Source organism: Bos grunniens, chromosome 23, assembly GCF_055505025.1.
Source record: "Bos grunniens cultivar Pamir isolate PY7600 chromosome 23, Bosgru_T2T1.0, whole genome shotgun sequence".
Lineage (NCBI taxonomy): Eukaryota > Metazoa > Chordata > Mammalia > Artiodactyla > Bovidae > Bos > Bos grunniens.
The window spans coordinates 39937002-39956105 of NC_141187.1; the positions used below are offsets into that span (position 1 = coordinate 39937002).

A 19104-nucleotide genomic window follows, 5' to 3' on the forward strand; every position below is an offset into this window, starting at 1 on the left:
TTCCAGAGTTTGTTGTGATCCACATAGTCGAAGGCTTTGGCATAGTCAATAAAGCAGAAATAGATGTTTTTCTGGAACTCTCTTGCTTTTTCCATGATCCAATGTATGTTGGCAATTTGATCTCTGGTTTCTCTGCCTTTCTAAATCCAGCTTGAGCATCTGGAAGTTCATGGTTCATGGACTATTGAAGCCTGGCTTGGAGAATTTTGAGCATTACTTTACTGGTGTGTGAGATGAGTGCAATTGTGTGGTAGTTTGAACATTCTTTGGCATTGCCTTTCTTTGGGGTTGGAATGAAAACTGACCTTTTCCAGTCCTGTGGCCACTGCTGAGTTTTTCAAATTTGCTGGCATGTTGAGTGCAGCGCTTTCACAGCATCATCTTTTAGGATTTGAAATAGCTCAACTGGAATCCCATCATCTCCACTAGCTTTGTTCATAGTGATGCTTCCTAAGACCCACTTGACTTCACATTCCAGGATGTCTGGCTCTAGGTGAGTGATCACACTGTCATGGTTATCTGAGTCATGAAGATCTTTTTGTATAGTTCTTCTGTGTATTTTTGCCACCTCTTCTTAATATCTTCTGCTTCTGTTATGTCCAAACCATTTCTGTCCTTTATTGAGCCCATCTTTGCATGAAATGTTCCCTTGGTATCTCTAATTTTCTTGAAGAGATCTCTAGTTCTTCCCATTCTATTGTTTTTCCTCTATTTCTTTGCATTGATTGCTGAGGAAGGCTTTCTTATCTCTTCTTGCTATTCTTTGGAACTCTGCATTCAAATGGAATTTGAATGGAATCCAGTATTCCTGCCTAGAAAATTCCATGGACAAAGGAACCTGGTGGGTTCATGGGGTTGCAACAAGTCAGACCCAACTTAGCCACTGAGCATGCATACGTGTACCCCAGACTTCTTAGGTTTTATATGAGTAGACAATAAAGCTGTCCTCCTGCAAACATGTTTCATCTTTTAAGAAACAGGAAGAATGACCCCAGAGGTAATTCAGAGTTCAACAGAACGGACACTATCAACACACACCCAGGATGCAGGGTCAGCTTCTCCTCTGTTCCAAATCAGGGGCCTCCTAATTTTCAAGGGCTCAGATGACATTGCCCCTTGCTAGGGGATGGAGCTAACTCATAGAGCCTTGGGGTGTGCGTGATATTTTTACCACAGTGAATCTTCAGTTCAGTTCAGTCGCTCAGTCGTGTCTTAACTCTTTACGACCTCATAGACTGCAGCACGCCAGGCCTCCCTGTCCATCACCAACTCCCGGAGTTCACCGAAACCCACGTCCATCGAGTCAACGATGCCATCCAGCCATCTCATCCTCTGGCGTCCCCTTCTCCTCCTGCCCCCAATCCCTCCCAGCATCAGAGTCTTTTCCAATGAGTCAACTCTTCACATCAGGTGGCCAAAGTATTGGAGTTTCAGCTTTAGCATCAGTCCTTCCAATGAATATTCAGGACTGATTTCCTTCAGAATGGACTGGTTGGATCTCCTTGCAGTCCAAGGGACTCTCAGGAGTCTTCTCCAACACCACAGTTCAAAAACATCAATTCTTTGGCACTTAGCTTCCTTAATAGTCCAACTTTCACAATAGTCCAACTTTCACATCCATACATGACCACTGGAGAAACCATAGCTTTAATTAGATGGACCTTTGTTGACAAAGTACAGGGTGGCTGTATTTGAAGTTGGGAAGGATGAAGTGAAAGTGAAGTTGCTCAGTCATGTCCGACTGCAATGCAAGAGACCCTGGTGTCCGACTCTTTGTGACCCCATGGACTGCAGCCCACCAGGCTCCTCCATCCATGGGATTTTCCAGGCAAGAGTGCTGGAGTGGATTGCCATTTCCTTCTCCAGGGGATCTTCCCGACCCAGGAATAGAACCCCGGTCTCCTGTATTACAGGCAGACGCTTTGCTGTCTGAGCCACCAGGCAAGCCCCTGGTGGGTCCCTGAAGTAATGGGATTAGTATCCTTAGAACAATAGACTCGAGTGCTTGTTCTCTCTCCTTGTGGGCTCAGAGAAAAGGATATGCAAAGACAAGCTGTTGTCTGCAAACCAGGAAGAGCTCCCACCCAAAAATGCACCTCCACTCCCACCCTCCAGACATTCTGGGAAATCCAGCCTGTACAATTTTGAGAAATAATTTCTGTTGCGTAAACCATCCAGTCAGTGGTATTTTATTATAGGAACCTTAGCAGACTGATATAAATGTTAATAGCTAGGGCACAGTTTTGTGTCAAGTTTTCCTAGTTATGTAGTTGTTTTATTATATTTTGGGGGGAAATTCTGGGAGACTGATTGTCTTTAGCTATGGAAAAACTGACATTTGTTAAATCCCATATGACTGATTTTTAAAAAAAATATCTGGGGAATTCCCTGACAATCCAGTGGGTAAGACTCCCTGCTTCCACTGCAAGGGGCTCAGGTTAGATCCCTGGTCAGGGAACAAAGATCCCACATGCCATGCGGTGCAGCCCAAACAAAACAAAATTATGAATATAGCCCATTCGGCTATTCGTTTTCTTTTTAGACTTTTATTTATTTCTGGCTGTGCTGCCCGGGCTTTTCTCTAGTTGCGGAGAGTGGAGGCTACTCTCCATTTGGGGCCACGGGCTTCTCTCTGAGGTGGCTGGTTTTGTTGTGAAAGTGAAAGTCGCTCCGTCGTGTCCGACTCTTTGCAACCCCATGAACTATACAGTCCATGGAATTCTCCAGGCCAGAATACTGGAGTGGGTAGCCTTTCCCTTCTCCACGGGATCTTCCCAACCCAGGGATCAAACCCAGGTCTCCCGCATTGTGGGATGTTTCTTTACCAGCTGAGCCACAAGGGAAGCCCAAGAATACTGGAGTGGGTAGCCTATCCCTTCTCCACCGGATTTTCTTCCGGACCCAGGAATCGAACTGGGGTCTCCTGCATTGCAGGCGGATTCCTTACCAGCTGAGCTTGTTGTGAAGCACAGGCTCACGGGCACAGCGGGTGTCAGTAAGAGTGGCATATGGACTCTATAGTTGTGTTTCCCAGGCTCTCGAGCACAGGCTCTGTAGTTGTGGCCTGTGAGCTTAGTTATCCTGACACCTGTGGGCATGTGGGGTCTTCCTGGACTGGGGATTGAACTTGCATCTCTGCTTTAGCAGGCACCAGTAAAGCATCTGCCTGCAATGCAGCAGGCATGGGTTCCATCTCTGGTTTGGAAGACCCCCTACAGGAGAAAAGGGCAACCCACTCCAGTATTCTTGCCTGGGAAATCCCATGGACAGAGAAGCCTGGCGGGCGACAGTCCATGGGATCACAAACAGTTGACGCGACTGAGCACACATACATAATAATTACCACTGAGCCACCAGGGAAGCCCCCCATTTGGTTATTCTGATTCTTACAATATTTGGACTTTTTCAATTACTTTCTACTTGTATCATTTTTCTTTTATCTTACCATTTTTTAATTTAATATATTTGGTCACTTTTTCAGGCTCCATTTTTTCTCCTCTTCAAATGTATACACTCTACTTTTATGATTTTTTTTAAAATTTTATTTTATTTTTAAACTTTACATAATTGTATTAGTTTTGCCAAATATCAAAATGAATCCACACTCTACTTTTAATCTCTTTTTGATTACCACTGAAATTTTATCATGCATGTTTAACACACAAAAAAACTTAATCTTTATCCTAAACAAAGTATGACCTTGTCTTTTCTCTCTGGGTGTTCAGGATATTTTCTTTATCCTCAAGTCTTCTAGTTTTATTAAGATATGCCTTAGGGAATTTCTTTTGATATATCTTGTTTGGGACAAGTTGTCCTTACTAGGTCTATGGATCTGTTTTTTAATCTTTTCTGAGAGATAAAATATTGCCTTTCCTCCATTCCTGTCATGCTGCCTGGGGATTTCCCTGGAGGTCCCTTAGAGCAGTAAGACTCTAAGCTTCTAATGCAGGGGGTGAAGGATGATCCCTGGTTAGGGAACTAAGATCTTACAGGACCAGAGTCGTGGCCAAGAAAAAGTCCCTTTATGCTGTCTATGCGGGGCTTATAATTTTATGTTCCAAAGTCTTTAAAATTCTTTTTTGTATTTTCTCTTCTCCTTATTCCCTTTTTGTTATATTCCAGACAAAATTTTTGGGTATATCTCTCAGTTAACCAGTTCTCTCCTTATTGCATAAAACTGATGTTTAAGTCACCCACAGAATTTTTTATTGCAACAAATATATTTTTTAATTTCTAGGAGACTTTTTTCTAGCATTTTTTCTATTGCCAATAATTTCTTGCTGAATACTCAACTTTATATCAAATATTTTCAAATATTTTACTTGTTAAATCATTTCATGAAGCTGTGAAGTATCTCCACTGAGTTAAACATCTGCAGTTTTTATGAGTCTAAATCTGTTATTTCTTGTTTTTGTTTGCTGATGCTAACAGCAGTGATTTGGGTAATATTGTTTGTGAGTCAATTGTTGTTTAGTTGCCAAGTCGTGTCCAACTCTGTGACCCCCATGGCCTGTAGCCCACCAGGCTCTTCTGTCCATGGGATTTTCCACGCAAGAATACTGGAGTGGGTTGTCATTTCCTTCTCTAGGGGATCTTCCAGACCTAGGATCAAACCTGCATCTCCTGTTCGGCAGGCGGATTCTTTATTTGCATCGCCTGGGAAGCCCTTGTGAATTGATTACTTGATCTTAATTGGGCTGAGTCCTTTAGGACTCACATACTTATTAAATCCAATGTGACTCTTTTTCCCTTGAACCTTTGAGTTTAGTCCATTTGGTTATCTTGACTGTTGTTCTTATGAACTTTTTCTATTAATTTCTTCTTGTCCCATTTCTCTTTCTTCTTACCATACATATATATATTTAATATTTATTTATCTGGCTACATGAGGTCTTAGTTGTGGCATGTGAGCTCTTTTAGCTGCACCATGTGGGATCTAATTCCCTAACCAGGGACTGAACCCAGGCCCCATGGATAGAATTCCATGCCCTCATTGAGAGCATACAATCTTAACCACTGGACCACCAGCAAAGTCCTTCTCTTACCATTTTTGTATTGAATATATTTGATCTTTTTTTATTCTCATTTTTTTTACTCTCATTCAAAATTATACATTGTACCTTTAAGCTCTCTTATTGGTTAGCACTGAAACTTTCCAGGCATGTTAAGCATAATAAAATCAAAAGCTAAACAACACTTTCATCTACATTTTAAATAAGATGAGGACTTTAGGACATGTTATCTCTGATTGACTTTTCTCAGACTTACGTACCTCAGGATTCCATCGTATTATTTTCTCTCTGGTTCACTAAAACAATGTCCCTTCTTCTCTAGCACATTTCTTCAGCTCTGTGGCCTCAGCTTCTGGCTATCCTGGCCTAAATTCCTACGTGTTCCTAATTTGTTCCCAATACTCCTAAGTTCCTAATGACTCCTTAGATGTGTGCCTCAGAAACCCCAGCCCCTGTATGCCAAGTTACACTCACATTTATTTCTCAGCAGGCTCTCTTGGAAAATGCTCCTACCTTGCATGAGACCAATGATACCTCCAAGTGTATGTTTTTTCTAGGCTTTTGTTATTGTGAGGTGAATCTTCCTAGAGCAATGACCATTTGTGATACACTGATTGGGAAGGTTTTATTTTTTATTTCAATCATTATTTCTCTCACATCCAAGATACCTAATTAGTGTTTCTAAATAAGAACCTGTTCTTGTTTCATAACCACTACTCTTGTTTAGTTCTTGTTTCACATATGCAATTATCTAATTTATTTTTACCTAAAAATTAATTGTTCAGTTTTTGCTATATATATAAGACATATATATATAAGACTAGGTGCTGGAGAATATAGTGATAAATAAAAAAAATTTCTGCCTTCATGAAACCAGTTATAGTAAAGAAAATAATGGCTAATATCATAGTGTGCTTCATACGTTTCAGGCATTCGGTTCAGTTCAGTTCAGTCGCTCAGTTGTGTCTGACTCTTCGCGACCCCTTGAATCGCAGCACGCCAGGCCTCCCTGTCCATCACCAACTCCCGGAGTTCACTCAGACTCACGTCCATTGAGTCAGTGATGCCATCCAGCCATCTCATCCTCTGTCGTCCCCTTCTCCTCCTGCCCCCAATCCCTCCCAGCATCAGAGTCTTTTCCAATGAGTCAACTCTTTGCATGAGGTGGCCAAAGTACTGGAGTTTCAGCTTTAGCGTCATTCCTTCCAAAGAAATCCCAGGGCTAATCTCCTTCAGAATGGACTGGTTGGATCTCTTTGCAGTCCAAGGGACTCTCAAGAGTCTTCTCCAACACCACAGTTCAAAAGCATCAATTCTTCAGTACTCAGCCTTCTTCACAGTCCAACTCTCACATCCATACATGACCACTGGAAAAACCATAGCCTTGACTAGACAGACCTTTGTTGGCAAAGTAATGTCTCTGCTTTTGAATATGCTATCTAGGTTGTTCATAACTTTCCTTCCAAGGAGTAAACGTCTTTTAATTTCATGGCTGCAGTCACCATTAGTCAATAGCATATTTTTCATATTCTTTAAAAAACAAATAACTATTTCTGTCTTCCTGGGTGCTAAATATATGTATTAAAAAACATCTTCAAGTTTTCCCATTTATTTCCATTCTTTCATGTTTAAACTCTTCCATAAGCACACCCTGTTTTCCCTCCTTCACATGTTAGATTTCCAGATGCTTGGTCTCTTGTTGCTGTGTTTTCATTTTCCAAGAATGACTTCTTTGCCCATCATGGATTCTATATGACCTCCTTACAAGATCATCCAGTAGGAGCATTAACCCAAATCTTGAGAACTTAAGTTCAGATGATCAATGACCCTTCGATTGCAAACAACTAGATGGCATATTTGATAAAATCTCTCTTGCAAATGTACACTCACAGAAATGTACACATATATACATATATATGCAGATGTTTTCATTTATAGCAGTATAGTCTTTTGAAAGCATTGATCTTTTTTTTTTTAAACCACTGTAGCTCTCTATTTGTTTCCTGTCTTGAGATATCTTTCTAATCTATGGAGATACTCTTCTTTCATTTCCAAGCATAAATATGTGTCTAATCATTTTTCTTTAGCTCTTTTCCATCATTTTTATGAGTCTTATGAAAAAGAAGATTTTATTCTATGCTTACCACCCTCTTAAATTGGAGAAGGCGATGGCACCCCACTCTAGTACTCTTGCCTGGAAAATCCCATGGATGGAGGAGCCTGGTGGGCTGCAGTCCATGGGGTCGCTAAGAGTCAGACACGATGGAGCGACTTCCCTTTCACTTTTCACTTTCATGCATTGGAGAAGGAAATGGCAACCCACTTCAGTGTTCTTGCCTGGAGAATCCCAGGGACGGGGGAGCCTGGTGGGCTGCTGTCTATGGGGTCGCACAGAGTCGGACACAACTGAAGCGACTTAGCAACATAGCAACCCTCTTAAATAAAAAGTCCAGTTTAGATTTCATTTGTCATTTTAGAACCCTTGATAAAAAGTTTACCTCTGTGTTATCAATAGTTGGTTTTTGTTGTTGTTTTTGGTTTTGTTTTGTCATTAGAAATCTCCTCCCATTTTGGCATAAAGTAACATTGTCTCATTTGCTAAAGCATTTCCTTGAGTTGTAAATAATAAGGTGCCCTTCAGTAAGTAAAGCTATTGGAAGTCTTCATGGTTGATTTTACATTTGGAGAGAAATTACAGCTGAGAACATTTCAAGATTGCTGTGCCCGAAGTGAGGTGTCAGAACTTTGCAGTATAAACACCATTGTCCTTGCTTGGGTGTTTGACTCTGTTTGTGTTATTTAAACCCTTGAACGCTGACACTGGTGTCATTGTGAAATGCATGTTTTATCAACGTTAGCCCATGAATTCCTCAAACACCTTTAGTCTTTGATGAGTGATAAGTGGTAAAAATAATTTCATTACAGCTACCATTTGACTTTTATTAAATGCCAGAAGTATAGGGCATGCCTATTCAGGGCCCTCTGTACCAATTATTTCATGATAGAATGAAATCTGCTCAGCATGGGATGCTTCTGAAGTAGGATGAATGCCATCAAATTCTTCAATGAATCCCTCAACACATGTTTTCATTTCCTTCACATAGATAATGAAAAATGTACAGATCCCTGTGGGGCCCCACTTGTTATTTTCTGTTCCTTCTTTACCTGAAGATGCCTTTCTATGAATTTATCCTCTGAATAGCAACCTCTAGTTCACTAAGTAGCCACCTCATAGTTGCACAGTATTCCAACTGTGCAAGCAACAGCTGTGAACGAGAGAAATGCATATCATCATAGAGCTTATGGAGCTCAATATGTTAGCACTGTTTATTCAAAAGACCACCTGTGTTTCTGGGGAAATTGGAGACGTTCCAGAGGAGAATGAAGACGCAGCAGACAGTAATGAAACCTTCAGAGCTGTATGCCGAGGCATCATTGCCTTGGGTTAGAGACAAGGCGCCAGTCCTGCGGGGAACTTGATTTCTAATATCTCTAGCAGAGCATTCTTGGTTCAAGTATTAATTAGCAAGTCGGTGACTCGACTCCCCAGCTCCATTTTCTCACATATAGAGAGGATTTGTAGTCTTGATTGTCATTGGGAGAGAAAAAATTACACTGATATGCCAGGGGAAATGATTCTGCTTGTTCCTTTTTTAAAGCTATATTTTTCCATGTTTGGTTTCACATTTGTGGAGGTTATTTTATTGACCATAAATATTGAAAAATATTGTTTTCTCTTAAATAGATAACGACTCTGTCTCATCCAGGTTGTTGAGCAAAACTGAGTTTCTTGACCCATCTAAAGTTTTCCTGTTAACTGTGACAAAAGGGGAGAGAAAGGTCGAAGAATGGATGAGTGAATGATGCATTGTGATACCTGGTGTTCTTACAATGAAGTGAAGTGAAGTGAGGTCACTCAGTTGTGTCCGACTCTTTGCGACCCCATAGACTGTAGCCTACCAGGGATCCCATCCATGGGATTTTCCAGGCAAGAATACTGGAGTGGGTTGCCATTTCCTTCTCCAGGAGATCTTCCTGATCTAGGGATTGAACCCGGGTCTCCCACATTGTAGGCAGATGCTTTACCATCTGAGCCACTAGGGAGCAGCCAAACGGTAGTCACCACAAAATCTGACCCGTACAGGGATTGAACCTGCGACCTTGGCATTATTAGCACCACGCTCTAACCAACTGAGCTAACTGGCCAGATACCTTCTTATAATAGAGATTGCCAACAAAGGGAAAGTGCAGCATTTGCCTGCCAGGATATCTAAACTGAGGCTTCCCAGGTGGCACCAGTGGTAAAGAACCCATCTGCCAATACAGGAGACACAAGAGATGCGGGTTTGATCCCTGGGTCAGGAAAATCCCCTAGAGGAGGTCATGGCAACCCACTCCAATATTCTTGCCTGGAGAATCCCATGGACCGAGGAGCCTGGTGGGCTACAGTCCATGGGGTTGGAAAGAGTCAGAGCTGGACTCAACTGAAGTGACTTAGCATGCATATATCTAAACTGAGTGTAGCCTCAGGATAGGATAAAGCAAGCACTTCTTTCTCTTTCCAGGTGTGTCCTCAATGAGACTGAATTGCAGATCACACTGTCATAGTAACCTAGGGTCGCTCTAAGTGAATAGTGCTATTGTTGCTGGATATTTCTACATCTTATTTACCCCTTTCAAGGTGCTATGGTAATTTCAAGGCATCCCTTCAATACTTGGGTATCTACCTAGCCTGGGTGTCATGGTAACATTTTCTGGGTTGTTTGTTTACACAGCTTCTAAGTGCAGAGCTGTCTCCCCAGAGCATCTCAAGATTATTTCACATTAGAGAAAACAGCTACCTGGGACTGAGCTGATTTATAAGTTGCTTCCTTTAAGTAACCTCCAGAACACACTTTTGTTTCTGGTTTGCCTAGCTTTTTTATGAAAGCATGGGTACGGGGTGTGGGAGGAAACAAGCTTTGCCAAATAATGTAATGTGGTCTCTGCCCAAGTCCATTGATTCCTTGCACTACAATGTGCTTCTTTGGTATTTTTTGCAGAATCCATGGACTTGGTTTTGAAATGAGGTTTGGTGAAGGTGCAGGTTATGAAAAGAAGTATTAGAGATAAATGTGTTTTTACCTAAGAGTCCAGGCTACTTGTTTGCCAAAAGCTGGCAGAAAACCAAGAAAAAAAAAAAAAGAATATAGACTTATCAGGGTATTGGAGTGGAAAGCAGAGGGCAAATATATATAGGATTATAGTGTTAAAAATGCATGAGGGCAAGAGAAATAGCTCTTGGTTTTTGAAATGTGTTATACATATATGTGCTTTTTTTCTTTCCCTCATTTCCCCACACACACTCCATATGAAATTCTTGATGCTATAAGAGACACTCTTTGCCACACAATGAGTATTTGTGTGAACCGTATTGTGGGCCAGGGCGGCTGAGCATTCTCGTTCTGGCTAGTTAATTGGGGCTGAAAAGGAAATGCCTAGACCTGCCTGTAAAAAGTTTCCCAACTATTCCTTTTGCAGCTGTTCTACCTGAGAGTGGGTTTATAAGCCAAGATCTGGTGTGGGGTGGCAACAGTGGTTAGGAGGTCCGCCAGCAGAGGAGGCCCCCTTCAGAGACGGCTTCCACACCTGTGCTTCAGGAAATAAAATTTCCTTTGTTATTTCTCCCTCTTCTGTTTTCACTAGTGTAACAGTGTGAGTTATTGAAAAGTTAATTGGGGTCCTGTCCTTTTTGCAGACCTGCAGTCTTCCACAAAAAGAATGAGAAGGTAAGTTTTTCTCCCCTTTAAGTCAAAGTAACATAAGCAGTGCTACCGCAAGAGTGGGTCCAGGGACCAGTGGCGTCACCCAGGAGCTTGTTAGAAGTGTACAGTCTCGGGGGACTTCGCTGGTGGGCCAGTGGCTAAGACTCTGTGCTCTCAGGGTAGGGGGCCCGGGTTCCATCCCTGGTCAGCAGTATCTAGGGAACTAGATACTGCTTGCCATAGCCAAGAGTTCACATGGTAGAACTAAAGATCCTGTGTGCTGCAACTAAGACTCGGCACAGTGGAAGAAATAAATATGTGAAAAAAAGAAATGTACGTTTTCTGGAACTTCCTGGTGGGCCAGTGGCTAAGACTCTGCACTCCCAATGCAGGGGCTCATGTTCAATCCCTGGTCGGGGAACTAGATCCCGCATGTTGACACTAAAGGTTCTGCATGCTGCAGTTAAGACTAGGTACAGCTAGATAAAGAAATAATAAAAAAAAAAGAATTGTACATTCTCTGGCCCCACCTCAGGTTGACTGAAGAAGAATCTCTGTGGTAGAGGCCTGCAATCTGTGTTTTAATAAATTCTCCAGGGAGTTTTAGGGTGTGAGAAGGAGTGGTGGAGGGAAGAGACTGCCTTGGTGTTCAGAGTCCGTCACAAGTGTATTTTGCTGGATTGTCCCAGAGAGATGAAAGCGCTTGACAACTGGTACCCATGCCCCAGGAATACCCCAATAAGTGGCAGAACCTCTGAGGAGAGGCCCTGGGGACACCTGAAGTCAGATCACCAAACACGTGGCTTTGAGAGTGGCAGTGGAGATCCTGGCTCTGACTTTAGCTTGGAAAGTATGGACCCTGCAGTAAGAGCCATCTCTTGGTGTGCCAAGTGACTGTGGGCAGTGAGCAACTTGTGGGGAGTCACAGCTCCCCCTGTCCACAGTTCTCAGACTGCCTCAGCCTAGAGTACTCAGATAATCTCAGGAAAGTGAGGGCAGGTCCCCATAAAATGCCTCAGATTGAATTTTCTTCCAATTTTGGCTTGAATGGAGCAAGATACTTCAGTTTCAAAAACAAATACAATATACACTCATGTATATTATAAAAAACACTCATAAGCATAATAGTAGGAAGAAATAGTTTTCAAGAAGGCTAGTCACATATGGCTTGTTTGAATTGAGATGTGCTGTTAGTGTGAAATACACACTTTATTTGGAAGAGTTAGACTATACAGTGGAAGTGAGAAATAGATTTAAGGGACTAGATCTCATAGAGTGCCTGATGAACTATGGACAGAGGTTTGTGACATTGTACAGGAGACAGGAATCAAGACCATCCCCAAGAAAAAGAAAAAAAGCAAAATGGCTGTCTGAGGAGGCCTGACAAATAGCCGTGAAAAGAAGGGAAGCAAAAAGCAAAGAAGAAAAGGAAAGATACACCCATTTGAATGCAGTTCCAAAGAATAGCAAGGAGAGATAAGAAAGCCTTCCTCAGCGATCAATGCAAAGAAATAGAGGAAAACAATAGAATGGGAAAGACTAGAGATCTCTTCAAAAAAATTAGAGATACCAAGGGAACATTTCATGCAAAGATGGGCTCAAAAAAAGACAGAAATGGTATGGACCTAACAGAAGCAGAAGATATTAGGAAGAGGTAGCAAGAATACACAGAAGAACTGTACAAAAAAGATCTTCACGACCCAGATAATTATGATGGTGTGATTACTCTCACTCACCTAGAGCCAGACATCCTGGAATGTGAAGTCAAGTGGGCCTTAGAAAGCATCACTACGAACAAAGCTAGTGGAGGTGATGGAATTCCAGTTGAGCTATTTCAAATCCTGAAAGATGATGCTGTGAAAGTGCTGCACTCAATATGCCAGCAAATTTGGAAAACTCAGCAGTGGCCACAGGACTGGAAAAGGACAGTTTTCATTCCAATCCCAAAGAAAGGCAATGCCAAAGAAGGCTCAAACTACCGCACAATTGCACTCATCTCACATGCTAGTAAAGTAATGCTCAAAATTCTCCAAGCCAGGCTTCAGCAATACATGAACTGTGAACTTCCTGATGTTCAAGCTGGTTTTAGAAAAGGCAGAGGAACCAGAGATCAAATTGCCAACATCCCCGGGATCATCGAAAAAGCAGAGAGTTCCAGAAAAACATCTATTTCTGCTTTATTGACTATGCCAAAACCTTTGACTGTGTGGATCACAATAAACTGTGGGAAATTCTGAAAGAGATGGGAATACCAGACCACCTGACCTGCCTCTTGAGAAGCCTGTATGCAGGTCAGGAATCAACAATTAGAACTGGACATGGAACAACAGATTGGTTCCAAATAGGAAAAGGAGTACGTCAAGGCTGTATATAGTCAGCCTGTTTATTTAACTTATATGCAGAGTACATCATGAGAAACGCTGGGCTGGAGGAAGCACAAGCTGGAATCAAGATTGCTGGGAAAAATATCAATCCTCAGATATGCAGATCACACCACCCTTATGGCAGAAAGTAAAGAAGAACTAAAGAGCCTCTTGATGAAAGTGAAAGAGGAGAGTGAAAAAGCTGGCTTAAAGCTCAACATTCAGAAAACTAAGATCATGGTATCCGGTCCCATCACTTTATGGCAAATAGATGGAGAAACAGTGGAAACAGTGTCAGACTTTATTTTTTTGGGCTCCAGAATTACTGCAGATGGTGGTTGCAGCCATGAAATTAAAAGACGCTTACTCCTTGGAAGGAAAGTTATGACCAACCTAGACAGCATATTAAAAAACAGAGACATTACTTTGTCAACAAATGTCCATCTAGTCAAGGCTTTGGTTTTTCCTGTGGTCGGGTATGGATGTGAGAGTTGGACTGTGAAGAAGGCTGAGTGCTGAAGAATTGATGCTTTTGAACTGTGGTGCTGGAGAAGACTCTTGAGAGTCCCTTGGACTGCAAGGAGATCCAACCAGTCCATCCTAAAGGAGATCAGTCCTGGGTGTTCATTGGAAGGACTGATGTTGAAGCTGAAACTCCTGTACTTTGGCCACCTGATGCAAAAGAACTTATTCATTTGAAAAGACCCTGATTGTGGGAAAGATTGAGGGCAGGAGGATAAGGGAATGACAGAGGCAAGTGGTTGAATGGCATCACTGACTCAATGGACATGGGTTTGGGTGGACTCCGGGAATTCGTGATGGAAGGGGAGGCCTGGCGTGCTGTGGTTCATGGGGTTGCAAAGAGTCGGACACAACTGAGAGACTGAAGTGAACTGAACTGAAATACAAAGAAGAAAATGTAAAATAGTGTATTAAGATTCTTGTTGGTTGCATGTTGAAATAATATTTTCGATATTTTGAGTTATTGATTTAAATAAAATATGTTTTTAAAATTTAAAAAAGAAGGCATGTCCAATATGAGAAGGATCTTTTTCCTGCTCTGTTCAGAATAAAAATAGTGAATTCTTACATCTGAAATCTTCTGAGAATTGTCCCACAGAAGGTTTTTTAGCAAGTTCTGATTAACTAGCCAGCAAAAATGCAGGAGATGTGGCTCAGTGGTAAAGAATCCTCCTGTCAATGCAGGAGACCTGGGTTCAATCCCTGGGTCGGATTCTTCCCGTGGAGAAGGAAATGGCAACCCACTCCGGTATTCTTGCCTGGAGAATCCCATGGACAGAGAAGCCTGGCCGGTACAGTCCATGGGATGGCAAAAGCTGACAAAAAGGAAAACATATATTCCCTTTATTTGTTTCTGTATGAAAAAATTTTTAAATGCAATTGTATAGAAAATGGACTTGTTATGACTGGCTGCTTTAAGGTTGAGCTGAGAACCTCATCTGTGTTACAGTAAAAAGATGAGACTTTTTAGTGGGAGCCTTGGACTTGACGCTCAGCTGTATGACCTGAGACTAGGTGACTTTATTTTTCTGTGACTGGGTTTCACCATTGTCTTCTAAAGATTCCTTTCATAAGATTTTTATGTAATTCACTCCTTCTCAGGATAAAGTTTTCTTCTTTGGTATCACCAACTGAGAATGGCCTTCCCTGACCTCCATATTTAAAATATGCCCCTCTCTTCTCCCAGTGCCATTCTGTCCCCTTCTTCTGTTTAGCTTTTTCTTGGCATTTACCTGAAATTGTGTTATATTCATACCCTTGCTTGTTTATAGCCTGTTTTCTGTGCTAGAAAGTAATCTCCATGAGGGTACAGAAATCTTTTGTATCTTATTCATCCTTGTACCTCCTTGAGTAGAAGATTGCTAGGCAACAGTAGGCTCTCATACGTATTGGTTGAATGAATAAATGATCTATAATATGGTTACATAGCCTAGATCTTCTGGTACTTTTGTGATGATTTGTTGTTGTTGTTTAGTTGCTAAGTTGTGTCGAACTCTTTTGAGACCCCATGGACTGTAGCCCACCAGGCTCCTCTGTCCATGGGATTTCCCAGGCAAGAATACTGAAGTGGATAGCCATTTCCTCCTCCAGGGGATCTTGCCAACCCAGGGATGGAACCCGCATCTCCTTCATTGGCAGGAGGATTCTTTATCACTGAGCCACCAGGGAAGCGCTTGTGATGATTAGATAAACCAAGCCTGGTGGACGCGTGTGCATGTCTTTGCGGAAGTTACCTAGTAATAGGGTTGAGGGCGTGGGCTTTGGAGTTAGAGAGATTGGGTTTGATACCTGGTTCTATTGTTGGCCAGTAAGAGTAACCTGGGGCAGGCTATGTTATCCCTGTTGGCCCATTTCTTGTCTGTAAAATGGACTAATCACACCTGCATTATGGGCTTGGTATGAAAATTAAATAAAATAATGTAGGCTTAGCAAAGTGCACACTGCTTATGAAATAGAGTGAATGAATGAAGCTCATGGAAGTAGTTTGATAAAGGCATAAACCTATGGCAATGTAAAATGTTATCATTCATATAATTAATAATAATAAGCTCCAATGTACCTCCTGTATGAGGTCCTAATGCCTATTTCACACAGGCAGAGGAATATTCCCAGCAAACTTTGTAAGAACTGCCCACATCATATGCTGTGAAACACTGAACACAGCCTTTCCCAACTCCAGTATCCTGTGAAAACATTTATTATAACCTGTCTCACATGAGGGAAGAGAAACAACCCCAGACTCTGGAATGCATGTCACGTGACCTCTATTCTAATTCTTGGTCTGTCACTAATATGCTTTGTAATTCTTGGCAAAGTAATAATTTCTAGATCCCAGCATTTTCATCTTCAAAATAAGGACATAGAGTAAGTAAATGATTGTGATGGCTTTTTTCAGTTGTAAATATTCCATTAACATACTTTCTTATACCTTATTTATAAGGGACTTTTATTTTGATTTCCTGAGACCCCTTTAAACCACATCATGGACCAGCCAAGTGATCCTGAAACATCAGCTTAACACCTCCTATAAAAACTCCAGGACCTCACAGAGCTTCATTCCTGATGCCGTAACTTTTATTAAGATACCTTATTGAAATTGGAGGTTGTAAATATTTAAGCTGCAGTCATTCAGTCTCCAGTTTTTTTTTAAATATTGGGAGGACTTTAAAATATTGATATTTGATAAGAGAATCAGGGGTGTGAAGTTTTCTTTTCCTAAATGAAGTTCAATTTTATTTCATGAGAGAAACTTTTTTTAAAAAATGGTATTATAAAAGGATTGTGGGAAGTAGAGTCAGAGTGGGAGATGCTGCCCCAAATGGGCTTAGAATCAGCACTTTCGTTTCAAAGATGCTCTGTACAACATATGAGCATGAGTCAAACGAAATAAAAAGAGTCCATATAACATGTCTTATAAAATAAATTTCCAAAAAGGAAAAACTTTAAAAAATATTTTTAAATGTTTAAAAAAATATTTTATGTATTTATTTATGGCTGCATTGGGTCATTGCTGGGGTGCAGGGCTCAGTAGTTTGCTGTAGCTGATGCACGTAGGGTTAGTTGCTCTGCGGCGTGTGGAATCCTAGTTCCCCGTGCCTGCATGCTCAGTCACTCAGTCGCGTCTGACTCTTTGCAGCCCCCATGAACTGCAGCCTGCCAGGTTCCTCTGTCCATGGGATTTCCCAGCAAGAATATTGGCGTGGATTACCATTTCCTTCTCCAGGAGACCTTCCTGACTCAATGTCCTCTTCATTGCAAGGTGGATTCTTAATCGCTGGACCACCAAGGAAGTCCCATGAAAGTGAGACACTTTTAAACAGATGTCAAGCTGTCCATCTGCCTGACTCTTCTTGATTCAAAAAACAAAGAGCTCCGCATCAAAGGCTTCCTGGCTGACCATCATTTCTTTCAACAGTAGACAGAGAAATCCTATGGAAACCAAGTTCAGTTCAGGGTTCCCTGGCCCTCGTAAGCTGCAAAACCTCAGCTCCTGGTTTGGCTGATGCCCTTCCCTGAGGCCATGAAGTTTATTCTTGAGCCCTTAACAATACTAAGACTCTCCATGGCTTTGAGCCACTGTCTTGAACTGATTTTTCCCCTTGTTGTCCTCCAATTTGATAATTGCCTGGATTACACAAACTGATACTTGATTGTTCCCGAACATATTCCTGATATACATACAAAATGATGCTTGGTTTATTATTTATGTAACTCTTTCCACTTATGTCAAAATTTCTTATATTTTTGTCTTCTCACTTATATCAAAAGTTATTATATTTGGGGACTTCCCTGGGGTCCAGTGGTTAGGATTTTGCCTTCCAATGCAGAGGGTTTGGGTTCAATCCTTGGTTGGGGAGCTAAGATCACACATGCCTCATGGCCAGAAAACTTAAACATAAAACAGAAACAATGTTGTAGCAAATTCAATGAAGACTTTAAAAATGGTCCACATTGAAAAACAATGTTTTTTAAGTTATTATGCTTTATTGGTATCGCTCACCAAAATCTTGAGCTGATGATCAGAAGAGGTTATAGAGAGAGCAAACACTTGAAAAACGGGTTGATGAAGTGACTGGATCTGCAGAGAACCAGCATGACGTTCCATGTCGCATGGCTACCCAATGTTAATGTGTACTGATGAGCACCAAGGTGATAGAGGTCTTTTTAAAAAAGGAGATAAGAGGCTCAATAGAGCATTTTAATGCAGCCTCATCTCACTCATCCTCAATTATTAGGGCTATGTTCGCCACTGTTTTTTAAAAATGTGCATGCAAATGGGATCATTAGTCTATAATGAATGCTGCTTGTCCCAGGGAGCTCCGCAGTGGCCTCTGGGTGATGTGAAGGACACTGTCTGCATTGGTTGCCCTGTGTTCTCACTACTGTTTTTTACTGTGTGCAGTGAGCATGGGCATTACATGGGCTTCTGTTCCCTGCCATGCTTCGGCGCTTCCTTCCCATGAGCAGGCAGTCTAGTCAAATTTAAAGGGATCCCACTCTTCCAAAGAGATCAAATCAAGTGTTCCAAGAGCATTTTATATTTTTCTTGTGCATATCAAGTGCCTTGCTTAGTGCCTTCCTGTATAGAATTGAGTCGGGCCTTCATCCGGGCTGTTGTCCATTTGAGGGAATAAAAGTGTCCAACCACAAACAAAGGCTCAAACTTGTTAGCATATGATTTTGCATATGATTTGCATGTTAATGGCCGGATGTCAAAACACACAGTCATGTACCTGTCCCTGTTCCTTCCCCTCTATTGTCAAGATGGGCTGATTAGTCTTATTAAAATTAACTCTCAGGCTTCTCCCAGTCTCAACCCCAACAAAATGAAAAGCAGTGACAGTGACACAAGATGTTGTAAATTGTTCTGATTCTGCTGCAGGATCTGTCATCGTGATGGTGAAAAGCTAAAGTGAAGAAGTCAGTTGTATGGATGAAATTTTCAAATTTGAGATGGGAGATTGATTTTTATTAACCTTACTCTCTAAGCCCAGAGAGGTTTTTTCTTCTTCTCATTACCCTAAAACTCCTAAGAACAGCTATTTGGATGTTCTATCACTTAATCCCTTCCAAATGGTTTTAGTTTTAAACTAACAAAGAAAATAAATAAATCTGTGATCCATACATAAGAGGGGCTCATGTTTCTGTACAACTAAATATTTCAGATGTTTAGGAATAAAAATAAAGGAAACACATCAAGTAGAAAATTCTAATGAGGAGCATATTTGTCCAAGGATGGCATCCTAGACATCATTTTGATGGGGAGAATGAAGGTTTGTTAGTGTAAGGTATTTTCCTCAAATTAGTAGCAGAGAAAGTCACTGCATCTGGAAATACTTGCTAATAAGGGTGAGATGTTTGATTTCAGAGTCCAATTAATTCAGAAGTGACTTGTGCTTTCCAGCATAGTTAGATCTGGTACATACAACCACACACACACACACACACACACACATACTCCTC

General features: G+C 41.4%; 1 non-coding gene across 1 annotated transcript; it reads right to left on the reverse strand.

Moving 5' to 3' along the window:
• Window positions 1-9144: 9144 nt before the first annotated feature.
• On the reverse strand, window positions 9145-9218 carry TRNAI-AAU (transfer RNA isoleucine (anticodon AAU)). The gene has a single exon. It is a non-coding gene; the product is annotated as a tRNA-Ile (tRNA).
• Between the last annotated feature and the right edge of the window lie 9886 nt (window positions 9219-19104).